Below are 10,852 nucleotides of genomic sequence, written 5' to 3' on the forward strand. Positions count from 1 at the left end.
TCTGTGTCGACTCGTCACTCGTCGTCCATAAGTATAAGTAATACTATCCATCCATCTACATTGTATAACTGTGGTGTTTTTTTTTCTTTCTTCATACTAGTTTAGCAGTCTGCTGCTGACACTGTCCACCAGGTCCGTTATACAGTATATTATATTTATATATAAGCACTAAGCAGCAGTACGGTAGGCCACGGCTGTACCTACCTCTGTGTCGTCACTCGTCCATAAGTATAAGTAATACTATACTATCCATCCATCTACATTGTATACCTGTGGTGTTTTTTTTTTCTTTCTTCATACTAGTTTAGCAGTCTGCTGACACTGTCCACCAGGTCCGTTATACACACAGTATATTATATTTATATATAAGCACTAAGCAGCAGTACGGTAGGCCACGGCTGTACCTACCTCTGTGTCGTCAGTGCACTCGTCGTCCATAAGTATAAGTAATACTATACTATCCATCCATCTACATTGTATACCTGTGGTGGTTTTTTTTTCTTTCTTCATACTAGTTTAGCAGTCTGCTGACACTGTCCACCAGGTCCGTTATACAGTATATTATATTTATATATAAGCACTAAGCAGCAGTACGGTAGGCCACGGCTGTACCTACCTGTGTGTCGTCAGTGCACTCGTCGTCCATAAGTATAAGTAATACTATACTATCCATCCATCTACATTGTATACCTGTGGTGGGTTTTTTTTCTTTCTTCATACTAGTTTAGCAGTCTGCTGACACTGTCCACCAGGTCCGTTATACAGTATATTATAGTTATATATAAGCACTAAGCAGCAGTACGGTAGGCCACGGCTGTACCTACCTCTGTGTCGTCACTCGTCGTCCATAAGTATAAGTAATACTATACTATCCATCCATCTACATTGTATACCTGTGGTGTTTTTTTTTTTTCTTTCTTCATACTAGTTTAGCAGTCTGCTGCTGACACTGTCCACCAGGTCCGTTATACAGTATATTATATTTATATATAAGCACTAAGCAGCAGTACGGTAGGCCACGGCTGTACCTACCTCTGTGTCGTCACTCGTCGTCCATAAGTATAAGTAATACTATACTATCCATCCATCTACATTGTATACCTGTGGTGTTTTTTTTTTCTTTCTTCATACTAGTTTAGCAGTCTGCTGCTGACACTGTCCACCAGGTCCGTTATACAGTATATTATATTTATATATAAGCACTAAGCAGCAGTACGGTAGGCCACGGCTGTACCTACCTCTGTGTCGTCACTCGTCGTCCATAAGTATTAGTAATACTATACTATCCATCCATCTACATTGTATACCTGTGGTGGCTTTTAGTTGTGCGCAAAATATGGAGAACAAAAATGTGGAGGTTAAAAAAATAGGGAAAGATCAAGATCCACTTCCACCTCGTGCTGAAGCTGCTGCCACTAGTCATGGCCGAGATGATGAAATGCCATCAACGTCGTCTGCCAAGGCCGATGCCCAATGTCATAGTACAGAGCATGTAAAATCCAAAACACAAAAGATCAGTAAAAAAATGACCCAAAAATCAAAATTAAAAGCGTCTGAGGAGAAGCGTAAACTTGCCAATATGCCATTTACGACACGGAGTGGCAAGGAACGGCTGAGGCCCTGGCCTATGTTCATGGCTAGTGGTTCAGCTTCACATGAGGATGGAAGCACTCATCCTCTCGCTAGAAAAAAGAAAAGACTTGCGGCAAAAGCACAGCAAAGAACTGTGCGTTCTTCGAAATCACAAATCCTAAAGGAGAGTCCAATTGTGTCGGTTGCGATGCCTGACCTTCCCAACACTGGACGGGAAGAGCTTGCGCCTTCCACCATTTGCACGCCCCCTGCAAGTGTTGAAAGGAGCACCCGCAGTCCAGTTCCTGATAGTGAAATTGAAGATGTCACTGTTGAAGTACACCAGGATGAGGATATGGGTGTTGCTGGCGCTGGGGAGGAAATTGACAAGGAGGATTCTGATGGTGAGGTGGTTTGTTTAAGTCAGGCACCCGGGGAGACACCTGTTGTCCGTGGGAGGAATATGGCCGTTGACATGCCTGGTGAAAATACCCAAAAAATCAGCTCTTCAGTGTGGAAGTATTTCAACAGAAATGCGGACAACACGTGTCAAGCCGTGTGTTGCCTTTGTCAAGCTGTAATAAGTAGGGGTAAGGACGTTAACCACCTCGGAACATCCTCCCTTATACGTCACCTGCAGCGCATTCATAATAAGTCAGTGACAAGTTCAAAAACTTCGGGCGACAGCGGAAGCAGTCCACTGACCAGTAAATCCCTTCCTCTTGTAACCAAGCTCGCGCAAACCACACCACCAACTCCCTCAGTGTCAATTTCCTCCTTACCCAGGAAAGCCAATAGTCCTGCAGGCCATGTCACTGGCAAGTCTGACGAGTCCTCTCCTGCCTGGGATTCCTCCGATGCATCCTTGAGTGTAACGCCTACTGCTGCTGGCGCTGCTGTTGTTGCTGCTGGGAGTCGATCGTCATCCCAGAGGGGAAGTCGGAAGACCACTTGTACTACTTCCAGTAAGCAATTGACTGTCCAACAGTCCTTTGCGAGGAAGATGAAATATCACAGCAGTCATCCTGTTGCAAAGCGGATAACTGAGGCCTTGACAACTATGTTGGTGTTAGACGTGCGTCCGGTATCCGCCGTTAGTTCACAGGGAACTAGACAATTTCTTGAGGTAGTGTGCCCCCGTTACCAAATACCATCTAGGTTCCACTTCTCTAGGCAGGCGATACCGAGAATGTACACGGACGTCAGAAAAAGACTCACCAGTGTCCTAAAAAATGCAGTTGTACCCAATGTCCACTTAACCACGGACATGTGGACAAGTGGAGCAGGGCAGACTCAGGACTACATGACTGTGACAGCCCACTGGGTAGATGTATTGCCTCCCGCTGCAAGAACAGCAGCGGCGGCACCAGTAGCAGCATCTCGCAAACGCCAACTCGTTCCTAGGCAGGCTACGCTTTGTATCACCGCTTTCCAGAATAGGCACACAGCTGAAAACCTCTTACGGCAACTGAGGAAGATCATCGCAGAATGGCTTACCCCAATTGGACTCTCCTGGGGATTTGTGACATCGGACAATGCCAGCAATATTGTGAGTGCATTACATCTGGGCAAATTCCAGCACGTCCCATGTTTTGCACATACCTTGAATTTGGTGGTGCAGAATTATTTAAAAAACGACAGGGGCGTGCAAGAGATGCTGTCCGTGGCCAGAAGAATTGCGGGCCACTTTCGGCGTACAGGCACCGCGTACAGAAGACTGGAGCACCACCAAAAACACCTGAACCTGCCCTGCCATCATCTGAAGCAAGAGGTGGTAACGAGGTGGAATTCAACCCTCTATATGCTTCAGAGGATGGAGGAGCAGCAAAAGGCCATTCAAGCCTATACATCTGGCCATGATATAGGCAAAGGAGGTGGAATGCACCTGTCTCAAGCGCAGTGGAGAATGATTTCAACGTTGTGCAAGGTTCTGCAACCTTTTGAACTTGCCACACGTGAAGTCAGTTCAGACACTGCCAGCCTGAGTCAGGTCATTCCCCTCATCAGGCTTTTGCAGAAGAAGCTGGAGGCATTGAAGGAGGAGCTAAAACAGAGCGATTCCGCTAGGCATGTGGGACTTGTGGATGGAGCCCTTCATTCGCTTAACCAGGATTCACGTGTGGTCAATCTGTTGAAATCAGAGCACTACATTTTGGCCACCGTGCTCGATCCTAGATTTAAAACCTACCTTGGATCTCTCTTTACGGCAGACACAAGTCTGCAGAGGTTCAAAGACCTGCTGGTGACAAAATTGTCAAGTCAAGCGGAACGCGACCCGTCAACATCTCCTCCTTCACATTCTCCCGCAACTGGGGGTGCGAGGAAAAGGCTACGAATTCCGAGCCCACCCGCTGGCGGTGATGCAGGGTAGTCTGGAGCGACTGCTGATGCTGACATCTGGTCCGGACTGAAGGACCTGCCAACGATTACTGACAAGTCGTCTACTGTCACTGCATATGATTCTCTCACCATTGAAAGAATGGTGGAGGATTATATGAGTGACCGCATCCAAGTAGGCACGTCAGATAGTCCGTACGTATACTGGCAGGAAAAAGAGGCAATTTGGAGGCCCTTGCACAAACTGGCTTTATTCTACCTAAGTTGCCCTCCCTCCAGTGTGTACTCCGAAAGAGTGTTTAGTGCCGCCGCTCACCTTGTCAGCAATCGGCGTACGAGGTTACTTCCAGAAAATGTGGAGAAGATGATGTTCATTAAAATGAATTATAATCAATTCCTCCATGGAGACATTCACCAGCAGCAATTGCCTCCAGAAAGTACACGAGGACCTGAGATGGTGGATTCCAGTGGGGACGAATTAATAATCTGTGAGGAGGGGGATGTACACAGTGAAAGGGGTGATGAATCGGACGATGATGATGAGGTGGACATCTTGCCTCCGTAGAGCCAGTTTGTGCAAGTAGAGATTGATTGCTTCTTTTTTGGTGGGGGCCCAAACCAACCAGTCATTTCAGTCACAGTCGTGTGGCAGACCCTGTCGCTGAAATGATGGGTTCGTTAAAGTGTGCATGTCCTGTTTTTACAACATAAGGGTGGGTGGGAGGGCCCAAGGACAATTCCATCTTGCACCTCTTTTTTCTTTCATTTTTCTTTGCGTCATGTGCTGTTTGTGGAGTATTTTTTTTGAAGGGCCATCCTGCGTGACACTGCAGTGACACTCCTAGATGGGCCAGGTGTTTGTGTCGGCCACTAGGGTCGCTTAGCTTAGTCACACAGCTACCTCATTGCGCCTCTTTTTTTCTTTGCGTCATGTGCTGTTTGGGGAGTATTTTTTTGAAGGGCCATCCTGCGTGACACTGCAGTGCCACTCCTAGATGGGCCAGGTGTTTGTGTCGGCCACTAGGGTCGCTTAGCTTAGGCATCCAGCGACCTCGGTGCAAATTTTAGGACTAAAAATAATATTGTGAGGTGTGAGGTGTTCAGAATAGACTGAAAATTAGTGGAAATTATGGTTATTGAGGTTAATAATACTATGGGATCAAAATGACCCCCAAATTCTATGATTTAAGCTGTTTTTTAGGGTCTTTTGAAAAAAACACCCGAATCCAAAACACACCCGAATCCGACAAAAAAAATTAGGTAAGGTTTTGCCAAAACGCGTCCGAACCCAAAACACGGCCACGGAACCGAACCCAAAACCAAAACCCAAAACCCAAAAAATTTCAGGTGCACATCACTAGTTTTAACCCATAGACACATTTTGAATCTGACTTACATAAGCCCAAACAGAACTATAATTAGCTGCTCAATGTACACTGTACTATGGGGGTGATTCAGACCTGATCGCTGCTGTGCGTTTTGACACAGTGGGCGATCATCGATAGACTGCGCATGCATTTGCACTGCGCATGTGTATGCACTGCAATGCGCTCGTGCGTCGCCAAACAACAACAGGCATAGCCGGACAGCGACAGGCTGGTGCGAAAATTTCAATCGCACAGCCATTCGCACCCTGATTGACAGGAAGAGGCTGTTTGTGGGTGGTAACTGACCGTTTTCTGGGAGTGTCAGGGAAAACGCAGGCATTCCCAAGCATTTTCAGGGAGGGTGTGTGACGTCATCTCCGGACCCGATCAGCCTGTTCTCATTGCACTGAAGGAGAAAGTCCTGGGCTGAGCACAGACTGCACACAGAGGAAAAATCATTCTGTGGTGAGTGTGGTGCGAACGGATTTGCAGCTGTCCGTTGACTGAGGAATTTTTTGCATCTCGGCGTACACAACATGCGATCGCACACTTGCACGGCGAATATACACTCCCCTTGAGTGGCTACTATCTGAATGCAGCACAACAAATTCAGCTGCCTGACTTCTGACAGCAAAGGGAGAGTAATATTTGTGATAAGGCACAATCCAGAAAGGTCTATACTATATACAGTATGATGGGTAGAATGTACTCTTAATAGTAGTTAAAATAAATAATGTAGAGGACTTCCACTTCCGGCCCCACCGATGTGAGCCGCGCCTGTGTGCAGCTCCGTTAAAGCCACCGGACTCCTGTTTTCACAGCTGCTTGTTCATCCTCCATGCCACCGGGACCTTTTCCCCTGTGACCCCCCTGGACTCCATTGCAGTGCATGGACCGCTTCTTACTCCCAGCTATGCCCTGCAATAAGAATAAAAATGCCAAGGAGGAGCATTCCAATATGGCGCCCAGAGGTTACTGTACAGAGCCTCCAGCGTCTATCGCCGTGTACAGTTATGCAGGACCACCTGCTGGAGGTGAGCGGATTCCCCAGACCCCTACTGGGCGCACTTCTTCCTATTACCCTGATTCTGCATGTTAATATGTGGCGGCTTTGATATGTATGTCTCCCCTTACTTAGACAAACAATTACCTACTGCTAAGTTTCACCCGGCTTACAGATTTGGTATTCTCATGCTTCTGGACAGACTCCATTTGCTAGAAAGTTGGAGAACTCATCACCCGACTTATAAAGTCTACACATGTCTATCAGCGGCTTATGGTTCGCTGTCCAGAATCGATTCTATTTTGGTTTTCGGCACCTTTGTTTTCCAAAATAGAAGAGGTGGATATCTCTCCCATTTGTGTGTAGATTTAGGTCCATAAATTAAGTGGAGGTACGCCACGTCTTTCTCCACTTCCATCAAATTTTGCAGCAAAGTTCAGGCCACTAAGGCGGACTACGAATTACTCACTATAGATCCCTTGGACACTGACCCCCTATTGTTCTGGCAGGCATCAAAGCCAGTTATCAGAGGGACGATTATTGCTTATGTTCATTCTTTTAAAAAGACAATTGCGACTGACTATTTAACCTAACAATCTCAATTGACAGCCGCCTACCAACTCTTTGTATCTGATCCTCTCCTTCCAACAGAAATACTTACTCTCTCGCTAAGACACACTTCGATGCTTTACTCACTAAGTTAGAAACCACTTAATCATTTCGTAAGGATCATTTATTTTTCAAGTTTGGAAATAAAGTTGGGAAATTATTGACAAACTTACTACATAGCCAATCTCCCCTTTTTGTGGTGCACCCATTGAAACTTCTTGATGGATCCTTGGAATCTCACAATGCTCATATTGTGGCTATTCTGAAAACTTTTTATACCAACTTGTATTCTGTCCCTTTCAATATGGTCACTGATAATGTGTCTTTGGGAAAATTTGTCTATTCCGCAACTTTCCTCTCCAGCTGCTGGTCTCCTTACGACTCCGATAACTGAATTGGAGGTTAAGAACACTATTGTTAAATTGAAGAAGGGGAAGCTCCAGGCCCTGACGGCCTAACAGGTGAATACTATAAACTTTTAGCTCCTTCTATTGTCCCTGTATTAACGGTATTGTATAACCTTATCATCACCAATAAAAAGCTACCCAGATACTTTAACTCTGCCATAATTAAATTAATCCCCAAACCAGGAAGAGATCTCAGCAATCCGGGGTCATATCGGCCAATTTCTCTTCTTAACTTAGATTACAAAATCCTAACAAAAATCTTGTCTGATAGGCTGAAATTGGTACTCCCTTCCATTGTTCATAGAGACCAGTCAGGATTTATTGCTGAACGTCATTCAGTCACCAATGTTCGAAGAGTCTTCTCGGCTATCTATTCTGTGACCCAGGTGGACTCTGCTTCCCCTAGTGGTATCCTATCCGCAGGTGACGAGAAGACCTTCGACATGGTGCTCTGGACTCCCCTTTTTAATACTATGTCCAGGTTTGGCTTTCCGGATGAATTCATATCCATTGTTAAAACATTATACTCATCGTCCCTCTCCCAATTATCATGTAAAGGTTATCTATCAGACCCTATACCCATACTGTGAGGTACAAGACAAGGCTGTCCTTTATCACCCCTACTCTGCGCTATTGCACTAGAATCTTTGGCGATAGCGCTTAGGAGTTCACCCCATTATCAAGGCATCATAATTGGCTCTGTTGATTTAAGAGTTTCTTTATTTGCAGATGATATGCTTTTGTTTTTGTCCCATCCTGAACATTCCCTACTGGTAGTTTTAGATGTCATTGCCCAGTTTAGCACTTTCTCAGGATACAAAATAAATATCGACAAACCTGAGATTTTATCCTTATCGTGATCTCTTGATTTTATGCAAACTGGCCCATCCTTAAATACCATTAACTTAGTTCACTCCCATTTTAAATACTTAGGGATACAAATTCCAGCTAATATCTCTGACTTATATGCTTTAAATTTTTCCCCTCTGCTTTTACACATTTCAAAGACTTTAGAAGGCTGGACTTCTCTCCCTCTTTCATTGCTAGGTAGAGTGGCGGTAGTGAAACACATTATCTTTTCTAAATTACTTTATCATATGCAAATGCTTCCGATCTGACTGACCGACTAAACTTCTGTATGCTATTTTATAGAAATTTCTCTGGAAGTCTGACAAGCCCCGCATAGCGCAAAGAAATTGCAAATGTCTCGACTACATGGTGGCTTTGGCCTCCCTGACCTATTGCTCTACACACGCAATTTTCTTTAGGTGTGCCTCTGACTGGTTGTTAGAACAGAGTATATACACTGACTATGAGCTGGATTCAGCGTTGCTACACCCATTGTCAACCAATGCCCTCCTTCACCAAAAGCCAAGATTCCCCCCCAAAAAATTTCTGAATCCCCTCTTTAAATCCCCTCTTTAAAGATATCTACATTTCCTGGTTAGCTATTAATAAAAAATTAAAATGTAATCATAGTTATACTACTCATATATCTTTATGGGGTAACCCCCTTTTTGAGCCGGGCAGGGACTCCTCTATCTTTGCAGAGAGAGAGATGTGGATCCACACCAGTCGTTGACTTGTTATAATTATATTGAATATACTGAACCAAAATTCTTACTGTTGAATTACAATGAAAACAGTATGTTATTGGCTCTGCCCCCAAAATGTTTTGTAGATCACACTACAATTGAAGGGGAAAGAAAAGACAAAAATACTGTTTTTGGGAGCACTTGTTTAAGGTAATAGAATGAAAAATTAGGCCATTTGAAATATCAATATAAAACTTAACCTTTAATGTCTCCTAAGTATAAAATTTGGTAATGTGATAAATTTCATAGGTAATAATGAAGATTCAAAAAACTTGATTGCCTTTGTAACAAATAAGGTTCAAGATCAAGATTATAGATGGGAGAAAATCTTATTCAATGTATTTAGGATTCCTGTAGGGTAGAAAAATGTAAAGAAATCCAGAGCAATCACTGAATAGTTGGGAGAATACAATTGATAGCTAATGACTGAAAATCTGTGACATAGTTAAGGTCAAAACCATAAGCATGAGTGCCAGAGAAAAGTCCAAAGATCAATAGATATAGGAAGATGATCCCCCAGGAAAGTTGCTCACAGCATCTGGTATTCCCAGGTGGTCTCCCATCCAAGTACTGACCAGGCCTTACCTGCTTAGCTTCCGAAATCGGACAAGATCAGGTATATTCAGGATAGTATGGCTGTGGGCAGTTATTCTGGAAGAGTAGAAAAGTAAAAGAACACTTTGGCTTTCTGTATCGGGGTCTGGTCAAGATCTAGGCAATCAAGTCCATACCCTTCCAGATGAGAGAGTGTTTGAAAGTTGTTTAGATGAAGGCAAGTTCTGGTTTTTGAATAACCAGTTTTGTAAGAATGAAAAGACACTTCCGCTTTCTGTTTTCTTGAGGAAAATTCAAGATATACACGAGGAATCCTACCTATTGGTAGGTCTGGATGTAGAATTACTTTGTACCTCAATAAAACATGATTTGGGTATAAAAGCTGTCATATACTTCATGTTCATGGAAGGAATTGGGGAGTTCCAGGAATTCTTACTCAAACTACTTCATTTTGTCTTGAATCACAACTACTTCATATTTAACAACCATTTCCACATTCAAATTAGGGGTACAGCTATGGGGGCAGCCTGTGCACCCACCTACGCTAATTTATTCCTAAAATGGTGGATCCTAGGATAAGAAATCCCCTGATAGATGGACACACTCTTAAAGTTCTTAGGTCACAACACCTATAGATTGAAATATCTTTACCTTCCCTTACTATCCCTTCATAAAGACAAGGTCTGTTCATCAGTAACGTCTCTATGGTCCATTGATCTTCCCTCAATGAATAATGACGCAATTATTTTTCAACATTATGATAAGACTATGCTCTATTGCCTCTACTACATTTATACATAATTTGTGGCACTGTCATAAGATAAGAAAATTTTGGAACAAATTCATATTTCATCAATGATACTTTCACATTACAATAAAAGCTAGAGCCACTTCCTTGTCTCTTCGCCAATTTTCAATCTTGGAAACTCCAAGGCTTAACCTCTGCTTTGATTCCATTTCTCACAATATTAGTATCAGAGGCGAAAAAAATCATAATGCGACATTGGATTTTATCTACATCGCCTTCTCTAAATGAAGTAAAATCGCTATTTCTCAAGATTCTCTACTATGACAGGGAATCTACTATTCCCGATATAGAGAAAGGAGTTATTCTTTTCTACGGAAATGGGGTCTCTACATCGAAAAACTTGATGACTTGACTTGCTCCAAAATCTTCAAACTTTGTAAAAATACTGATTGGTGGCATTATAAGAGACTAGCCGATCTTACTAAGCACGAGCACTTGTCTCTGGTTGATTTAGTTGTGACTCTGAGTTACATCCCCTTACTGATATTTCATAACCACAATGATTGTATTTCAATACCAGAACCCTCCTCATTGCTATTTCTCTGTATCATCTCCCATGCACTCCCCCCTCCTCCTCACTCCCTCCTTTTTCCCTCTAG

At 43.5% G+C, this 10,852-nt stretch overlaps 1 pseudogene; it reads right to left on the bottom strand.

The window, feature by feature from the left end:
- Positions 1–9,416: 9,416 nt before the first annotated feature.
- LOC134968033 (5S ribosomal RNA) lies at positions 9,417–9,534 on the bottom strand (annotated as a pseudogene).
- Between the last annotated feature and the right edge of the window lie 1,318 nt (positions 9,535–10,852).

Source organism: Pseudophryne corroboree, chromosome 10 (genome assembly GCF_028390025.1).
Source record: "Pseudophryne corroboree isolate aPseCor3 chromosome 10, aPseCor3.hap2, whole genome shotgun sequence".
NCBI classification, from domain to species: domain Eukaryota; kingdom Metazoa; phylum Chordata; class Amphibia; order Anura; family Myobatrachidae; genus Pseudophryne; species Pseudophryne corroboree.